Source organism: Anomaloglossus baeobatrachus, chromosome 10, assembly GCF_048569485.1.
Source record: "Anomaloglossus baeobatrachus isolate aAnoBae1 chromosome 10, aAnoBae1.hap1, whole genome shotgun sequence".
Taxonomy (NCBI): domain Eukaryota; kingdom Metazoa; phylum Chordata; class Amphibia; order Anura; family Aromobatidae; genus Anomaloglossus; species Anomaloglossus baeobatrachus.
In genome coordinates this window covers 149,017,795-149,027,757 of record NC_134362.1, presented here as the reverse complement: position 1 = coordinate 149,027,757, position 9,963 = coordinate 149,017,795, and positions in this window count along the sequence as shown.

Here is a 9,963-nt window from a genome sequence, read left to right as displayed (position 1 = left end):
ACAAACCATTCCAATTAAATCTGAACTCAAATAAGATGCTCCTTCATTTATTCTCTTTGTACTGTGCTTCAAAAGCAGTTTTAAAAAACATATGGGGTATTGACGAACTCAGGAGAAATTGCACAATAAATTGTATGGTCCATTATCTCCTGTTCCCATTGTGAAAATGAAAGCTTTGGGGTTAAAGCAATATTTTTGGGGTAAAAAATGTATTTTTTTATTTTCAAGGCTCAACTCTGTTCAGCACCTCTGGGTTAAAGATGCTCACCAACCATCTAGATAAATTCCTTGAGGGGTATAGTTTGCAAAATGGAGTTACTTATAGATGAGCTCCACTGTTTTGGCACATTAAGGGCTTTCCAAATGCCACATGGCGTTTGCTAATGACTGCAGCAAATTTAGCGTTCAAAAAGTTAAATGGTGCTCCTTTCCTTCAGAACCCAAATAATATGTGCCCAAACAGTAGATTTCTACCACATTTCAGGTATCAGCATACTCATGAGAAATTAAACAACAAACTCAATAGTGCCTTTTTTTACTGTTATCTTCTGAAAATAAAAGATTTTGGGTTGAAGTAACAATTTTGTGGTGAAAATTTATTTTTTTATTTTCATGGCTCAACTTTATAAAGTTCTGTGAATCATCTGGAGTTTCAAGGTACTCACAATACATCTAGATGTATTCTTTGAGGGGTCTAGTTTCGAAACTGGGGTCACTTGTGGGGGAGCTAAAGTATTTAGGCACATTAGCAGCTCTTCAAATGCAACATGGCGTCCACATTGTGTTCCAGATAATTTTGTGCTATAAAATTTAAATGGCGCTACTTCCCTTCCAAGACCTACCGTGCGCCCAAACAGCAGATCCCCTCCATATATGAGGCATCAGCGTACTCAGTAGAAATTGCACAGCAATTTGTAAGGTGCATTTTCTCTTATTAAACTTGTGAAAATGCTATATTTAGGGCTAATGTAACATTTTTGTGGGAAAATGTAAAATTTTAATTATTTCCTGCCACATTGCTTTAGTTCTTGTGAAGCATCTAAAGGGTTAATAAACTTCTTGGATATGCTTTTGAGTACTTTTAGGGGTTCAGTTTTTATAATGGTGTCACTTTGGGATATTTTTTGTCACTTAGGTCTCTGAAAGTCACTTCAAATGGGATGTGGTCTGTAAAAAATTATTTTGTTAGAAAAATGTAAAATTGCTGATAAACTTTGAACCCTTCTAACTAAAATTTTGTTCCACAAATTGCGCTGATGTAAAGTAGAAACATGGGAAATGTTATTTAGTAACTAAATAGTGTGACAAAGCTTTTTGGTTTAAGAGATTAAAAATTCAAATGATGAAAATTTTGAAATTTTCAAAATTTTTGTCAAATTTCCAGTATTTTCACAAGTAAACATAACAAATATTGGCCGCAATTAACCACTACCATGAAGGACAATATATCACAAAAAACTCTCAGAATCACTGCAATCCTTTGAAGCGTTCCAGAGTTATAACCTTTCAAAATGACACTGGTCAGAATTGAAAAAAATTGCCCAGCCATGAAGGTGAAAACAGGGTCAGGGGTTGAAGGGGTGAACTGTGTGTACTAAAAAAATGAATAACATGCCAAGTCACGAACAGAGGTAAATTGTCTTATGTCTTCATTTTTTTCTAAATCCTTTTTCCAAAGCCATCATTTTTTACTACATTGGCATTGCAGAATGAGGACATATTTTTGCACAAGTTGTAGTTTTGAATGTCACTATACCGTTTACTCTTCAATATTAATATTCTGTAAAAAAAAATCCAAGTCCATTGAAATGGAGGCAGTTACACAATTTGTTTTTTGGTGTGGTAGCATTGATTAAGTGGTAAAAATTACATGTCTACTTGACTTTTTGAAAATATCAAATGGAATGGAAAAACTCTAAAAGTTCTAAAAAATATGATTTGTGTTGCCATTTTCTGACGCCTGTAATTTTTTATGCTTCAATTTATCTGTTAGGTCTTTATGTGTGTAAAGCTGACTTGTTATGCGCCACTCACATCAGCGGTCTTTTGCCGAAAAGCCTGATCTGGCTTAAATGTGTTTCAGTTCCATTCATTTACAATGGACTCGCGGCAAGATGCGGTGACATGCGGTTCCTGAAGGATTTTGAACCTACATTCCTAGGACTGGGCTCACATGTCATGTGATGAATGTCATATAGATGTGATGATGTCAAGAAGGTTGTGCAAACACAACGTTATTGTTCGTTATTAAATAATGGATCCATTTTTAACATGTGGAATCTATGGACAATGAATCCATAAATGGATTGCTATTTATTAGGGATGATCGAATACCTCAAATATTTGGCAACGCCCATATTTGCCGAATAGGTCGCCGCTATTCGACTATTGTGAATATTCGATGCACAATGTAAGTCTTTGGGAAACCCGAATAGCTGCCGAATAGCACCTATTCAGGCTTCCCATAGACTTACATTGTGCATCAAATATTTGCATAGCAGTGACCTATTCGTCGGATATTCACGAAGACGAATATTGCCGAATATTTGTGATATTCGATCATCCCTACTATTTGTCATCCGTTGTTAAATAGCGGATGTCCATTGTTAAATAACGGATATGTTTTGAACATGTGGACAATTGATCAGTTAACAGATTGCTATTTATCGTCCATTTGTAATGGATCCATTAAGAGAACAATGAATCTGTTACAAATGTGGGTACAACGAATGGCTAAAGAGTAATCCATTTACATATCCATTGTCCATAGACTCCTATGTTAAAAAAGCATGTCTGGCAGAAATTAGTTTCCCAATGGATCCATTCTAATGGATGAGTACAGGACATGTGAACATAGCCTTAGATTGTTTCTACTACATAATATAACATCTCAGTATTGCAGTAAATAGAAGAAATAATGGTCTTTTTTGAAGCCAAGCATAGGTCTGGGCTTCACAAAAGTACCAACATGGTAGTCTACTACCATAAGAACCCACTACCATTCTGCAATTTTCCTCACATGTGATATACATGTACTGTGTCTTCAAAAATTTACAGATCACAATTTTCAGATTTACATTTTTAAAATATATAAAAACCCATATATAATTTCCTTTACACTTCAAAAAAGACATGCTACTTTGTATTGGTATATGACATAAAATCCTGATTAAGTAAATACCGTATAAGTTTGTGGGTGCAACATGAAAAAATGTGTAAAAGTTCACAGGGAATGAATACTTTTTCAAGGTACTTTATGTCGCATGTTAGGAAGGGGTCATTATGATTAATCTGGCAGAAACTTACAAATCCTAACCAGGGGTGGCATTCAAACTTTTAACAACAGGTTCTCTGTAAATACCCACACATTTGAAAACCACACCCATTCTGTAACCACACCCATTTTTAGCCACACCTGTTTTCATGCACTTTCCTCAACCAAAAAGTACAAGTAGTTTAAACTAAAATCTCTTTCCCTTCTTACCCTCCTATACCTTCACGCTCCTGTCCAGCACCAGTTGTTCCAGTCACTGTCAGTCATATTGTATTAAACAGTTTTTCTACAATTTTTAAAAATTACTAAAGGCACCCTGCAGAAATTGGAACGGACAACCTTCCCCCTACAGATCCCATCCCATGTTGTCTCTTTCCCCCTACACATCCCCTCCCATGTGGCCTCTTTCCCCTGCATATCCTATCTCATGTGGCCTCTTTCCCCTGAAGATCCCATCTCATTAAGGCCTCTTTCCCCTGCAGATCCCATCCCATGTGGCCTCTTTCCCCTGCACATCCCATCCCATGTGGCCTCTTTCCCCTAAAGATCCCATCTCATTATGGCCTCTTTCCCCTGCAGATCCCATCCCATTGTGGCCTCTTTCCCCTGCAGATCCAATCCCATTATGCCTCTTTCCCCTGCAGATCCCATCCCATTATTGCCTCTTTCCCCTGCCGATCCCATCCCATTATGGCCCCTTTCCCTTGCAGAGCCCATCCCATGTGCTCCTTTTCCCCTGCAGATCCTGTCCCATATTGCTCCTTTCCCCATATAGTTCCTATCTATACGGCCTCCTCTCCTCATAAAGTTCCCATTTTATATGGCCTCCTCTCCCCATATAGCTCCCATATTTTGTGTCCTCCTCTACCCATATAGCTCCCATTTTATGTGTCCTCCTCTCCCCATATAGCTCACATCTTTATGCTGCTCCTCTCCTCATATAGCTCCCATCTTATGTGGCCCCTCTCCCCATATAGTTCCTATCTATGCGGCCCCTCTCCCCATATAGTTCCCATCTTATGTGGCCTCTTCTCCCCATATAGCTCCCATCTTATGTGGCCTCCTCTCCCCATATAATATACTTCCCATCTTATGTGGCTCCTCTCCCCATATAGTTCCCATCTTATGTAGCCTCCTCTCCCCATATAGTTCCCATCTTATGTGGCCTCCTCTCTCCATAATGCTCTCATCTTATGTGTCCTCTTCTACTCATATAGTTTCCATCTTATGTGGCCTCCTCTCCCCATATAGCTCCCATCTTATGTGGCCTCTTCTCCCCATTAGCTCCCATCTTATGTGGCCTCCTCTCCCCATATAGTTCCCATATTAGTGGCCTCCTCTCCCCATATAGTTCCCAACTATGCGGCCTCCTCTCCCCATATAGTTTCCATCTTATGTGGCCTCCTCTCCCCATATAGTTCCCATCTTATGTGGTCTCCTCTCCCCATATAGTTCCCATCTTATGTGGCCTCCTCTCCCCATATAGCTTACATCTTATGTAGCCCCTCTCCCTATATAGCTCCCATCGTTTGTGGCCTCCTCTCCCTATATAGCTCCCATCTTTATGTGGCCTCCTCTCCCCATATAGCTGCAATCTTATGTGGCCTTCTCTTCCCATATACTTCCCATCTTATGTGGCCTCATCTCCCCATATAGCTTCCATCTTTATGTTGCCTCGTCTCTCCATATAGCTGCCATTTTATGTGGCCTCCTCTCCCTGCTCCCTGCATCTTCGGCTCACTGAGCGCTTACCTGCTCCAAGAACCGGCATCCTCTGTTTTCGGTCCTCCGCGGCACTCTGCACACTGACGCTAACAGACAGCAGTAGGAGGAGCTACCTCCCCACGCTGCCATGACCTCTGCAGCGTCAGCGCGTCGCTGCACGCCAGGTCAGGGAGCCGACAGGCTTCACTGAACCCATAAGTGCGGCGCAGAGGTATGGGGATTCATAGTATTAGTGCTTTAAAGACACTAAAGGCCACTTTACACGCTGCAATATCGTGACTGATATTGCTAGCCTGGGTACTCGCCCCTATTGATCTATATTTTGTCCAAAATAAGCAATTTGGCAATACACGTCAATTGTCCCCATACTTTCGAGTCCCTACACTAAATTTAAAAATGATTTACAGGAAGGACATGAATTAAAAAAATCTCTCTGTCGTGTTGGGTGCACTCATATAGTACTGGGCAGCCCGCCTGATTCAATAGTATGGGTGTCATCATTAGCATGTAAGCCAAAGACTGGGCATCACATGTATTTTGTATACCTATGAGCTACCAGTTAATCAGATCAACAACTTAATATCAAAAGCAGAATACAAAATATTTTATTAGTAATTCAAAACTCATAAACAAAATCGCTGAGATATCTCAATGAAAACACCCCAAACCCATAAAAACAAGGCAGTGTGGATGATGTCAGCAAATAACATGACGTCAACATGACAGGTTGTATTTAAGCATATCCCAAAATAATTAATGCAGGCTGTTAAACTTAGAAGCTACATAAAAAGTAGTGTTTAATACAAAGTATATAAAAAAAACCCTGTAAGAGTTGTCATAGGGTTAGAAGGCATGCAGTAAACCATATGACTCTAACGAAACACTAATATATTTAGTGAAACATGATGTTAGTTGAACATAAAAATCAATAGAATTGGATGACATGTAATACAACTAAAAGGCAGCCAAGGAGAGTTGTCTTAGGGTTAATCAGCATATAAAGTAGCATGTATTCATATCAGGAAGGGTTATCAGAGGGGTTTGTACCATGCAAGTTAGAGAAAGTTTTCTATAGTACTACCAAAAGGGTTGTCAATGAAACTGCAGCCATATAGACCCAAAATACCAACTCATAGATGTCATAACACATATGCTGACCATCAAACCAACACTGCTCAGTGCCCCAACGCACGTTTTGCTCGCAACTTCATCACCTGTGTGACTGATGACCTATGAAAGCCCTATCTGTGTGCATCTCTAATGCTCGCAGCCTCCTCCTCAATGAAGTAGTAGGTTGCAAATGGATACTTAATCAGTATTTTGCACTTAACCTCCCCCATCTTTATCATTAGGGTGTGATGCATCTTGAGTGCATTGTTAATCTCACCTAGTGTTGGTAAGGTTGTATATTTTTTGGTGAATTTTTTTTAATAATTTATTATTATATTCAGTTTGCACATTTAAGTGGTTTTGTACTATATAGATCACAATACATTGGAAACTTAAAGCACAAAGGAATATACTTTTGGAAATAGACCAAATTTTCAGTATATGATTTGGTCCATATAACAAATTCATACATGGACCTGATGCAATGGATCAATAGGCCCCTTGTTTGGCCCTGAAGGTGTTTCCTTTAAGCCTTCGATATCTTACTTATAATAGAACATTTTGAAGACAATTTTCCTTTTTATTGATTAATAAATAATTTGTGAGAAAAAAAAACCCCTGTGTGTCCCACCCAATAATTGTTCGATAGCAGCCTATGGAGATTGCGTAAAGGATCCATACAACATAAATCTGAAATATAATAATATTTTTTTTTTATTTCTATAGCGCCAACATATTCCGCAGCACTTTAAAATTCATAGGGGACATGTACAGACAATATGACACATTATAGAATAAGAAAAGTCAGACACCAAGAAAAGGGAAATACGATCATGTGCGTAAATAACAGAATAGAGAATACTGCATGCCTATTTTATCGTATTTTGATTGGGCTTTAACACATCACTGATTGTTGACATGTGGCATTAGGGCTGCAATGTTTACATACGTTGAGAAGATATACGTGGAAAAGAGCGGTCCCCATCACCTCCAGATTTGTATTACAAAATGTGTGCATATAACATAATAGTTAGAAATATTGTTTGTTGTTTTGTTTTCTCCTAGAAAACTTTAGATCATATAGAATATAGCAGAAATAAATAATTCCATCTAACATATATATTTTTTAAATGTCAAGCGCATCAAATACAATATTTGTAACTGGACTGGAGTCTTGTGTCTCTGTGATGCCACAAGACGATGGAACAAAGATTGATTTCATTGAAAGAATCCATGTTCTTTCTGACGAGAACCTTGGGTTAAGCACTCCCAGGAACAGATGTTGCAAAGGATCCTAAATGAACTCTTCTGCAGTACATCATGATAATGAGCTTTGTCAGACTGAAAAAGATGCAGAAAAGATGAAATAATGCTCTCTAACTAGGCTTGTTTCAGGGGTTTTTTTGCTAGCTATTGAAACAAGTGCTGTAAACCTTGTACAACCAAATAGTAATATTGTAACAGTGAAATGTGTCAATGTGTATGATAAAATCATTATCTAGAAATGTATAACATACATTTTATTGTGGAAAGCATTTGTACTAAATATAAATATATAAAACCTATATATAGTTATACATACGTAGATAAGTATAGAAATATATACATATATATACAGTGCCTACAAGTAGTATTCAACCCCCTGCAGATTTAGCAGGATTACACATTCGGAATTAACTTGGCATTGTGACATTTGGACTGTAGATCAGCCTGGAAGTGTGAAATGCACTGCAGCAAAAATGAATGTTATTTCTTTTTTTTTTTTTTTTAAATTGTGAAACATTTATTCAGAGGGTCATTTATTATTCAACCCCTCAAACCACAAGAATTCTGTTTGGTTCCCCTAAAGTATTAAGAAGTATTTCAGGCACAAAGAACAATGAGCTTCACATGTTTGGATTAATTATCTCTTTTTCCAGCCTTTTCTGACTAATTAAGACCCTCCCCAAACTTGTGAACAGCACTCATACTTGGTCAACATGGGAAAGACAAAGGAGCATTCCAAGGCCATCAGAGACAAGATCGTGGAGGGTCACAAGGCTGGCTAGGGGTACAAAACCCTTTCCAAGGAGTTGGGCCTACCTGTCTCCACTGTTGGGAGCATCATCCGGAAGTGGAAGGCTTATGGAACTACTGTTAGCCTTCCACGGCCTGGACAGCCTTTGAAAGTTTCCACCCGTGCCGAGGCCAGGCTTGTCCGAAGAGTCAAGGCTAACCCAAAGACAACAAGGAAGGAGCTCCGGGAAGATCTCATGGCAGTGGGGACATTGGTTTCAGTCAATATCATACGTAACGTACTCCACCGCAATGGTCTCCGTTCCAGACGAGCTCGTAAGGTACCTTTACTTTCAAAGCGTCATGTCAAGGCTCGTCTACAGTTTGCTCATGATCACTTGGAGGACTCTGAGACAGACTGGTTCAAGGTTCTCTGGTCTGATGAGTCCAAGATTGAGATCTTTGGTGCCAACCACACACGTGAAGTTTGGAGACTGGATGGCACTGCATACGACCCCAAGAATACCATCCCTACAGTCAAGCATGGTGGTGGCAGCATCATGCTGTGGGGCTGTTTCTCAGCCAAGGGGCCTGGCCATCTGGTCTGCATCCATGGGAAGATGGATAGCACGGCCTACCTGGAGATTTTGGCCAAGAACCTCCGCTCCTCCATCAAGGATCTTAAGATGGGTCGTCATTTCATCTTCCAACAAGACAACGACCCAAAGCACACAGCCAAGAAAACCAAGGCCTGGTTCAAGAGGGAAAAAATCAAGGTGTTGCAGTGGCCTAGTCAGTCTCCTGACCTTAACCCAATTGAAAACTTGTGGAAGGAGCTCAAGATTAAAGTCCACATGAGACACCCAAAGAACCTAGATAACTTGGAGAAGATCTGCATGGAGGAGTGGGCCAAGATAACTCCAGAGATCTGTGCCGGCCTGATCAGGTCTTATAAAAGACGATTATTAGCTGTAATTGCAAACAAGGGTTATTCCACAAAATATTAAACCTAGGGGTTGAATAATAATTGACCCACACTTTTATGTTGAAAATTTATTAAAATTTAACTGAGCAACATAACTTGTTGGTTTGTAAGATTTATGCATCTGTTAATAAATCCTGCTCTTGTTTGTCTGCAGGCTCTAACTTATTTGCATCTTATCAAACCTGCTAAATCTGCAGGGGGTTGAATACTACTTGTAGGCACTGTATATTAATATATATATATATATAAAAATACGTATAAATACATATAATACATACATATAATACATATACATATAATACATATATAATACAATACATATACATATAATACATATAAATACATATAAAGACAGATATCTAGTATACATTTACATATATGTACAGTACATTATATATACATATATATATATATATATATATATATATATATATGTACACATATATATACTGGGTGTATAAATATATATATATATATATATATATATATGTATATATATATATATATATATTTATATATTTGTGATGTTAAGCATACCACTATTCATCTATCTATAATCTATGATATATATATATATATGTATATATATATATATATATATATATATATAGATCATATGTATGATCTATTGATATATCTTTATGTTTTTAAGGATAATTGTGATTTTAATGTATATATATATATATATATACATATATATGTATAATCACAGTATATAGATATATAATTATATATAGATATGTATTCATATATAGTTTTATATATATATATATATATATATATATATATATATATATATATGTACATATATATATATATATATATATATATATATATATATATATATATAAAAGCATGACACTATTCATCTGCT